Raw genomic sequence first — 10,806 nt, 5'->3', positions numbered from 1 at the left:
ACCATGCCGTTGGTATAGATACTAAATCCAGTTTCCTCTCCTTCATGTGAACATTTAGCTGAGCAGAGACATCATTGCAGCAGTGAGTCATTAATCACCCACCTGATGCTATTGAAAGTATTCATTGAAACAAACCTCATAAATTGCGAAAGACAGTTACTGATCCTCTGATCTATGCAAAGTTTCCCTGGTAACAGAGCGAAAAAGATGAATTAATTATACGGTATCTATAATTTAACAGACTCTTCTAATTGTTTGCGAATAACAATCAGTAGCCTAATTAAACATCAAAGCCAAGTGATAATGAATTCATCTGCAACACTTTAGCCAGTTCTGCTCCAGCGGAGATGTGCAGGTACAGTAGACATGCAGTTAGGCACAGTGGCTATTGACTGGCTTATCCCATTTTCTCCTTGTCTGTGTGTGCCTGTGTGTCTCTGTCTATATATGCATGTATGCAGTATGTGTGTGTTTTTCTTCATGTATTACTATACTGTACATAATAGCATGAATTATCAACACATGACAAAGATGAGGAAAATCCTGAGGGGACATTTATTTCAGCCTTGTGTTTATTAGGGATTGAGTCTTGGGTTTAGGTTAAGATTTGAATTAGAGTCAGAAATATGTTCAGTGACAGTGACTTCTCTGAAAGTTCTCTACAAAATCTGCTCTCCAACAACATTATAGTTAATGTTAGGTTTAAAAAAAATGGAATGGTAAATAAACTATGGTTAAAGTCAGGGTTAGGCAACTCAAACATCAGGCTAAGGTTAAGGAAAACTTACTGTTGTGATTAAAATAAAAGGCTAAACATTACCTGCAGATCTATGACAGGACATAAATGAAACTTCTGCAGAAAAATCTGACTTGCTAAACACATATGTACCAGCCAGACCTTCACACCCTCACTCTCCACCCAGCTACATAATGGTACCCTTCTCTGTGTATTGGCATTGAATATAAATTGTGAGATGTAGACTTGCCACTGTGGATTTATTCCTGGGTACTGGGTTGTTCATTACAACTATGTCTTTAGGTGAAGGTACTTTGTGGAGTAAACAAGGCGGTGGTGCTGGGAGGAGATGTAGCTGATGATATTGCCACAAACAAAGTGATCTTCAGTGTATTGGGATGGAGGCAGACTACACCAGGACAGGTATCTCAAAATCTGAGCGAATAAAACAAAAACCATCTGAATGGTTAGATACTCTTACTTAAGCAATGCATGATTACCTGAAATTCACATCTCTGCTCTACATAATAGATGAGCCTGAAATATGAAATCTAACTGTAGACCTTACCACCTCAGTATCTCTCTGTATCTTTTGTGCTCTCTCCCAGTGACTGAGTTTGTCCTCAGAGCTGAAGTTCTTCATGAAACGAGTTAAATCTGTTGTCTGATCAGTGAAAGCAATGGTAAGACTGAAAATTAGGAGATGATTCTTTTCTTCAGGGTCATTCCTCTCTTCATATTTCTCTCTCTCTAGTAGCTGAGATTTCATAGTGCATTTCACAAAATTATGATCAAACAGTCAAAGGGAACAAATGAACAAAAGAGCACGTGTGACTTTTTTTTTTAGTGTGCTGTGGTTGGAAGCTACTCGATTACTTGGCAAATGAGAAGGAACCGTGTGTGTGTGTGTGTGTGTGAACTGTGTGTGTAGAGGGACATCTCAGTCTGTAGACAAGTATGTGCTGGCAGGTAATTGGTTTCTTTTTAAAGGATGTCCCTAATCTCCACTCCTCTCTTCAGCAGGTCACCCACTCCATCCCCACAGTTTTTCCAGTGAGTTCAGAGGACTAGCATCCAGGGCTCTCACCCCAGATCTCTTCATTATCTCTGGCCTGTCGTCAAGCACTCTCATTCCTTCAACCTAGAGCCTCTCGTACCTCTCACAAGCTAATTACCAGTACTATCATCTCATCTTCAAGAACGAGGCAGAGAGAAACGACGGAGATGGAGAGGATGAGATGAGGGGCAGAGAACAGGATTCACTTGTCAAAGTAGAGAAAATGAGTGAAAAGATGGTTGAGAAATGAGGAAGGGTGTGATGATGTGGAATGGAACAAAAGAGACAAAGGAATTCTATGAAAGGAACTGTAAATGAAAGGGAACGTCAGCCACGAAAGACAACTTGTGAGACAGCTGACAATTGATGCCGTCATTTATTTGTTTTGCCACCCACCATCCTATCTGCTTGGGTGTTTCAAGATACCGTGGCTTTACTGTACCTCTCTGATTTACACTACAGAGACAAGACACTGTACTCACATACACACACTCATAAAATGAATTCATTACAGCACTTGACAGCTTTTCATGCCAAACTGATAGTCATAAAGGGTGCATTCTCTCTTGCAATCAGTGGACAAGGAGTCCCAGCAGCCATCATGGCTAAAAGCCCACACTAAGGCTATCGAGGGGCCACTCATTATCAGTTACAGCTGCTGAGCACAATACACCCTCACCTCTAAGCCCCTAAATGATGACAAAGAAATAGAAGAGGCGGAAAATATTGTGAAAATTATCTGTTCGTGCTGAATTGAATGAATTGTGATCTGTAAAGGAGAGGTGCTATTGTGTAAGCGCTGGTGTTTGTATGGAAGAGCTAAGCTTGCATTTAACCTCAAGCCAAAATAATATGTCCTATACTGGCATCTTAGTCTTGGGGGTTAAGTTTTCAAAACATTGATGCATCGTGTAAGAGTTAACGTACACTTCTAATCTTAGTTGAGACCATATCCAGTATGTATAAGCATGGATATGTCATTTAGTTATCAAGTGCGTACTTCTCATAATGGTTGTTTTGTTGAATTCGGCCTATGACACGTGCTGGACTCTCAACTGCAGATTCCTGTCATCCACTCTTTGTGCAGCCGCTCTCTGCACTCACCTAAGAGGATCTTAACACTGTGATCTTTCTCATTCTGTGCAACACACAGAGGACATTGTAGCTAGTTTCAAATGTTTTTGAGAAGTGTGAGACTGCGATGTGGGTGACCCACAGTTCACTCTCAGGTGTTATAAAACAGCTCTGTGGGTGGACAGGCAAGGCCAGGCTGCCCAGGCTCTATAGCAGACCTGCCTTATGGTGTTACAGGGATTTTACTTGGAGAAATCCTCTTCTACAAAGCTCAACCCCAAAGGTGTCCCCAGCCTTAGTTGGCAAGACACTTCAAATGCGGATAATCTGCACCAGCCTGAGGAAATTAATTGGGTCTTAGCAATTCACAAAGTCAAATATCTGATGAAATTTGAGGAAATTGATTAATTGATTGATTAATTATGAAATCATTACAGATGCATTGTTGATTTGAAAGACTTCATTACCCAGCAGGAGTATAAATAACTAGTTAGGAGTCATAATCACATTTGTACCTCCCCCACTTTCGCTTTGTTTCTCTATTCCCTAATATTCTTATATTTCTTTTAAACTACATTGGTTCTAAGTGGAGTAGCCAGCATTACTGTTGCATGTGACATCTGTGACATTTAAAAAAAATTCTGTCAAAATTCTGTTGTATCCTTCTGTCTTATAAAACATAAGTTGTACTCATGAAATATGTAACATGTTAAACTACATTGACTGCTGTAGTAATTTGATGTTTTACAGTATTTTTCTTATGTGTTACTAAAATAAACATTACATAATAAGAACAATCAAACTGAGTATCCCATCCTCAATACACACCAAGAAAGAGGCTTCTATTGTGCGCTAGTGTTTTTTTTTGTTTTGTTTTGTTTTTTTTTTGCACAGGATAGAAATGTATATAATCAGATGGCTGTATACTTTGAGAAACAGTTCATATGGAACACGGACCAAAACACCAGTAAAAAGTGAACATTGCACACACTGCCAGCTGATGTTCAGAAGACAGAGGTCTGTGTTGTTCAGTGTTCCTGAGCCTAATTCTGAGATAATTAATTCAATAATAAACATCACTATTAACAATATTATATTATATTATATAATACCAAGCATCATATCATACTTTGAAATATTGACTCTGATTATACTGTAAACAACAAATACTTGCCTCTAGACCCACTTGACCATCAAAGAAGTTCACTCACATGTTTCAGCTTAGGACACTTTCGTAAAACTAAACTTACTTTTATAAATAGCTGAGTCAAACTTAACTTCACACAAATTTCTCCTAAACAATACTGAGTGTGTAAGTCAGTGTATGCATTCGCTGAAGCATGCCTAGTTCAACCTAATTCATAGCCTATTTGTTGATAGGAAACTGACAGAGGGCAACTGGTGGATGAGAGAGTTGCTTTTTAAAAGCAGCAAATTTATGCAGCAGCATGGATGTACCTTTGTGTCAATACTGAATGTTCATTATGTTCCCTTCCCTGTCAGTTGACTAAGACGGCACTTCTGAGAACCATATGAATCCTAAACAGGCACCAAATGGCCCCGATTTGTACAATAAAGTGAAAGATCACAGTGTCTCCACACAACTGTGGTTTATGTGATGTACCAGTCTCCAAGGCTGCAGTTAGACTTGATTCATCAAAAATAATTTTCTTAATTGTTACTGAAGGTGATTTGCAGGGCAGTTTGATCATTTTGTGCTTACCATCTTCTGTGTGAGTGAAGAAGAGTTGTCCACCACACACAACTGTTTCCAGCTCACTGATCAAAAATAAGGCCTGTGTGAGCTGTGTGAAGCAACAGGCACAGCTCAATAGTCATCTGACGTCATGGCTGAAAGGCTGGTGAATATTTTGACAGGTTTGAAATATAACAGCTGACCACTCACCTTAGATATAGGTTGGCTCCTTATCGTGCTGAGTAACAGAGAAATCAACAACATGTACATTAATCATTCTGCACATACTGTTATTGCATCGCAATCAATCCATTCTATTCATCTTGTATAATGCCAGTATATGTACAGTACACTAAGTAACTAAGGTATTACGAGCTGACAGGCAGCACAATGACCCGGCTATATTGTATGTTTTATTCTAGGAATATACAATAACATGTCATATTCACACTGGTGATATCAATCTAATGAGCTGTCTTGTCCACAGTGTTCTCCTGCTTTCTCTAGAATCTCCTAACATCCTTTCATGTGGCATAAAACCAAAGCTATACTTGCCATCCTTCATTTGAGTGTTGAATCATTCTAAATTGGAAGCCAACCAACCGAGAGTTCACCAAAGGGAGATGAATGCTCTAGAGAAATGTGATTTAAATCATTTTGGATATGGTCTGCATGCCTTTGAAACATGGAAAATCTCTCATTTTCTCCCTGTCTCAGTTTCTGACACTATGTCTCTGTTCCTATCTCCTCTAAACATTATATATTTTATGTTGTGAAGCATACAGCACAATAGAAGATGATGGACATGATCTTTATTCCTTTTATATAAGAAAAGAAAAGATAAAGCCAAAAAAAAAAAAAAAAATCATCCCAGCCAGCACTGGAGTGGGAAGCTGTTTCCTAGGGAACGTATCAGATTGTAATGACTTCTCTTCCTGTGTATTGTGGGATGGGTGAATGTGTAATATATGCAGCTACACTGATGAACTTACTTTGTGTTATGAATGGAAAGAGGCCTTTCTAAGTTTTGATGTATAGAACGACTGCTGAGATTTAATCCCTCTGGTGGACAGTCATAGATTAATGTTTCTGTACCTCCATCTGCCAATGGATAATTCCTGATGAAGGATAGAGCTGTATATTGTTTTAGGAATTGATTTGATTATCATGATCTCATGTTGTTGACATGTGAAACTTCTTAAGCCTTCATAAGTTCCCATGTGTTATAAAACATTCAAAGCTGTGGTCTTATCTCTGTATTCAACTACTGTTTTTTTCCTCTGCTGAAGGCCTCAGTATCTGGGTCATTGTATAACCTATGTTCTAAACTCCAAATTCAAGGTTGAGGCTTTTTTTAAGCTATAAAAGTCAAGCCAAAAGTCTTTGAGAGGAGATGAGACAACTGTCATCATGAAAGAGAGTTTTCACATCTTTATGCATAGAAGACAGTTCACCTTCATGTATTTCTTTTTTTTTTCTCAGGCCAGCTGAACATAGTGAATACAGAGGAGACCTCTACCTCAGCACAAGGACTTATACATCTGATTTTCTTTTTTTTTCTTTTTTTTTTAAGTGCGGACACAAAGATCAGCAGCTTGCACAAAATACAGTATATCTTAACTGTTGTGACTGGGGAAACACAGAAGAAAAAGAAAAAGACAAGAATACGTTTTAGGAAATCTAATAATGCATGCACACTCACACTCACACACACACACACACACACACACACACACAAAAACAATCAAAAAGGTCAACCCAAACAGGTGTTTTCACTTAATCTGCCTCATTAAGTTCTGCATATAAGCTGTGGTCAGTTGACATCTCCTGTTGGTTTTCTTGGACATCTATATTATAAAAGACCTTTTTTACAGCAGACATTTAGACAAGTAATTGCTGTAAAACCGCAGGTGTATCATTGATAATGACTGCATTTTATTTAGGCTGACCCTATTATGAGGCTCTTGTGCTTCCTGGGGCACTGAAATGGAACAAAGCCATAGTTAATCTTATTGATTACTCCTGTGCTTTACCTGCTCCAAGAAGTAACACAGTGCGTTGTTACAAAAGCTTTATTATTTGCAGATGGGTCCACCTGCAACCTGGCTTAATATATTGATTCAACAGTTTCAGGTTTAAAGTTTGTGAAAACTGATAATGTGTTACATCTTTTCTGTCTTTGTCAAATTATGACACAACTAGGTAGAAGCGAAGTATTGAACTATTGACATGTTTTCCTCACCTGCTCTTACATTTTTGTTAAACCACTTTTTAATGGCTAATGACCCCTAAAGAAAAAACACAGAAAAGCCAAATCAATCATTAAGAAAATGGCATTGCCAATAAGGTGGTGATAAGGCGATACACTTAAAGTAACAGAGCAATCGTCAATGGTATTAACATTACCTGTGTTTTCCTGCGTGAGACAAGTCTGCATTTTCCTGACTATTTTGAAGGCATCAATTTTAGTTTGGGGGTGAAACTGTCAAATCAGTGCTGCTGTAATATGGTCACTATTGCAGCAGATTCACAGAGAGTGAGAGAGAGAGAGAGAGACAAAGGCAGAGACAGGGAAAGAGAGAGAGAGAGCTGGAGATTGTCAGGAGAGCTCTGCCAGAGTCAGATAAGACATGCATGTATAATCCTGCTGCTGTTAACGCAGCAGCCAGTTTGTCTGCATGCCAGACAGTCAAAGTGCACAGAGCAGCCAGTCAGTGAATTGACCTGCTATACACTGCTGTTGTGTTAAAACCTTGTAACAGCAGTGAGCCTGTGTAAGTCTAATTCATGTGCAAATGGATGCAAGGCAGTGCAGACTATAACTGGGTATGAATTGTAAATGTCTCTGTATGTCTGAGCAACCACTCCAGGGTGTTTCCTTTCCTTTCATCCAGTTTATACTGTTTTAAACTTCAGCCATGACCTAGACAATGCATTGGTCCTGAAAAAGAAAATGAGGAAACATCTTGTAATATTGTATTTTGTTTGTGCCATGATCTACAAAATAATTTTTAAAAAATGTCATTACAAACAAATTTCTCTAACAGCAGCAGATGCCAGCCTGCAAGCAAACTGGCCTGATGTAGTACATGTAAGTGTGCCAGACAACCACACATACAGCCACAGCAAGGTTCTGCCAGCCCCTCGGTGAGCCAGAGCTGGCCGGGAAACAGCAAGTTGTACCAGTCAGTGTTAAGTCGAGCAAGGGGGCACAGATGGGAAGAGGCGGGCAAAGACAGGTTTTAATAGCATATTGATTCCACAGACTTCATCAAACTGCTCTCCTCCAGTGCTTGTTTTCACTCTAATTTGTTTGGAAATGAGGGATCAGAGAGTGACTCATCCAGACAGGCAGCCTTTACCATCTGGGTGCAGAGAGTTTCCGGCCTTGCGGTCCCGCCACCCTGCGTCATTTTCCATTTCCAATCCAGCCATGCCCTCCGTCCTCTAAAGGCTGAAACTCTGCACTGTGTTCATGTTGTTAGATCAATAGTCAGAGTTCTATAATTTTTGCACCTCCATCCTTCCGTTCACTTTCAACCACACAACCCACACTATAAGATTATTGTCAGTATTTATAACTTTACTCACCCCAATTCATACATTTTCCTATTTACAAAATTTGAGGAGTCTTTTATTTATGAGTAAATTAAGTTACATTTTCTGATAGAGCTGTCCATCTGTGATTGTCTGCTCATCTGCTTTATTCATTTCAGTATTATGTGAGCTCAATCAAAAGCAACCCTCTTTAAAAACTCGGTCAATAATTAGGCCCATGTCCTTTGTGCCTGAAAATTGGCCTTTCATGCTCATATTCCTGTTATCTGCATGCTTCTCTTACCCTCAGGGAAAGAGGTTTCTCTACCTGGCAATATTAAATCTTCTCAATTATATGGTTGGGTTGCTGCCGGCTGCTAGTCTTGGAGAGAGCCTATTGTTTTGATGAAAAATGTAATCAAGATAGTGTCTCTCACTCTCTGCGGTTGCCTCTTGGCACATCCCTTTGGAGGAACTGTGAGAAGAGAGCGGTGGCTGATTAATTGCCTCTCTGCCCCCACTGACAGTTCAGCACACACAAACACACATGACTTGTATGTGCTGTGTTTGTATTTGTATTATTATTATATTATTATCAAATTTAAGTATAACCCCAGAGGTAAGTATACACTATATGGCACATTTAAACCTAGAAATGAGTCGCTTGTTGAGAAAATGTTTTTTTCTTTCTTGTTTTAAACAATTTCAAACTTGTCTCTTTATCATTTCTATCCAAGGTTATGATGAAATTAGTCCCCTCTCAGCTAGTTGTTTCAATTAAGGCAGCAGCAACAGCTCTCTCAAAAGATGTGTCAGCCACATTATTTTTACTCAGCCTCTCTGAAAAATTGTTTCCCTCACTTGCATTATCAAATCCTAATCATATCTAAATTGCAGGTCTTCTTTAGCATTTTTGATTAGCACATATTCCACCTCTTGCGTCAAGTGTTCCTCAAGGTTTGAGGCGGTGTTTCCAATAAAAAATGTAAGCAGTAAAAGAAACCTTTCTGCATGGAAAATGTATGTTAAATCAGAAAGCAGGCCATTAGTAGGTGTTCTTTTTGATTTGTGGTTCCTCAAAGTCCTGAACTTTTATAGTGCAGTTTTGATTGGCCAGTATACTTCAAGAGAATTGCTTGTCAGAGGGTTGAATAGTTTCTGAACCATCTGGTTTTCACCTTGTTCTTTCCTGCACCTTACCAATGCATCTCTTGCTGAAAGAGATACAGTATATTTATCATACACTCTAGATACCATAGTATTATGATGAAATTTGCCTACGGTCATGAGCTGTGTTTCAACTGTGATTTTATTTTCTTTAATAGTACTATTTTTTTAGTTCTCTGCTTTTTGATAGCTTTGGTTGTTTCACTGTGTTGCATGTTCTGTGAAGCACTTTGTATTCTCAAGCGTTCTATAGACAAAGCTTTATTGTGATACACTCACTGAAGCAAGCATACATACAAAGGTACTGTGCATTGACACCCACAAATGCACACACAAATGTGTTTGTAACACTTTGTTTTTCTTATACTAATCATGTTGCTTTATTCCCCTCAGGACTGAGAAAGGACTTTCTGAGCAGTACCCCCCCTAGCTCCCCTCCACCTACTGTTTCTCCTCTCATACAAATGACTCTGTCAGCAACTTTTGATAGCAAATCATACTTCACTGCAGTGACTGTGCTATTTTTTGGTAGCCCATAGAGCTCTAAGTCATCGGGTGCATGGTTTTACCATCTGTAATGAGGTGGAAATGACAATAAATTGATGTTTTTCCTGTTTTTGGTTGCAAAGCTCAAAACAAATATGAGAGGGTATAAATGCGAATGGGAAATAATTATTTACTGTCATGTCCCTATAACTGCTACCGTTTGATGTATTGCATTGTGGCATTGGTAATTCTGATGCATCAGTGCTTAAGCAGTTAGGTGTTTTAGTCCAGTGGCTCCCAACCTAAGAGTCTGGGTTCCCACCTAAGACTCACAAGATAAATATGAAGGCTTGTGAGATGATTAATGGGGTAGGAAAGAACAGGAAAACACAAAGCTCTGCCACACACATTTGTATTCATGTTCTGTACTAGCTCAACATCTGAAACGTTACATATGGCCAGAAGTAGACACTGCATGCTCATGGGCGGTAACAAGTCAGAAAGGTTGAGATCCACTAGGATGCCTTTTATAAGTTTATCATGTCAAGTACAATATTTCCTTCTGAAATGTAATAGAAATGAACTATAGATGTAAAAACTTAAGTAAAGTGGAAGTATCTCAGAATTGTACTTAATGACAGTACATCATGAAGTGGCAGCATCACAGATGAATGATCATTGCATATTACATGTCTGAAACAAAGATATTACTGTTAAATAGAAAAAAAAGTTTTTGTGTTTTTATGATCATTATTAGTTCCACAAATAAACATGTGAAGTTAGTTTTAGGTCAGCTAAAAATAAAACTACAACAGATGGGACTTAATCCCACTCAGAGCAGAGGAAAAGTCTGTGTGGAGAAGATGTTGGGCAATAAGTGACTGATCGTGTGACTTCCTGTGTGATTCATTTGTAAGCAGTGAATGGCTGACCAGGGAGACAGCTGAAACCACTAGTCAATCTCCAAAAGCCTTTTCTCTGGATATCAGAGCAGCTCATTAAAGTCACAGAGCAGACATCCATCCAGCTGCAGACAGCGTGTCAATAGCCAAG

The sequence above is a fragment of the Lates calcarifer genome, linkage group LG15 (assembly GCF_001640805.2).
Source record: "Lates calcarifer isolate ASB-BC8 linkage group LG15, TLL_Latcal_v3, whole genome shotgun sequence".
Taxonomy (NCBI): domain Eukaryota; kingdom Metazoa; phylum Chordata; class Actinopteri; family Centropomidae; genus Lates; species Lates calcarifer.
This window is presented reverse-complemented; position numbering follows the sequence as displayed.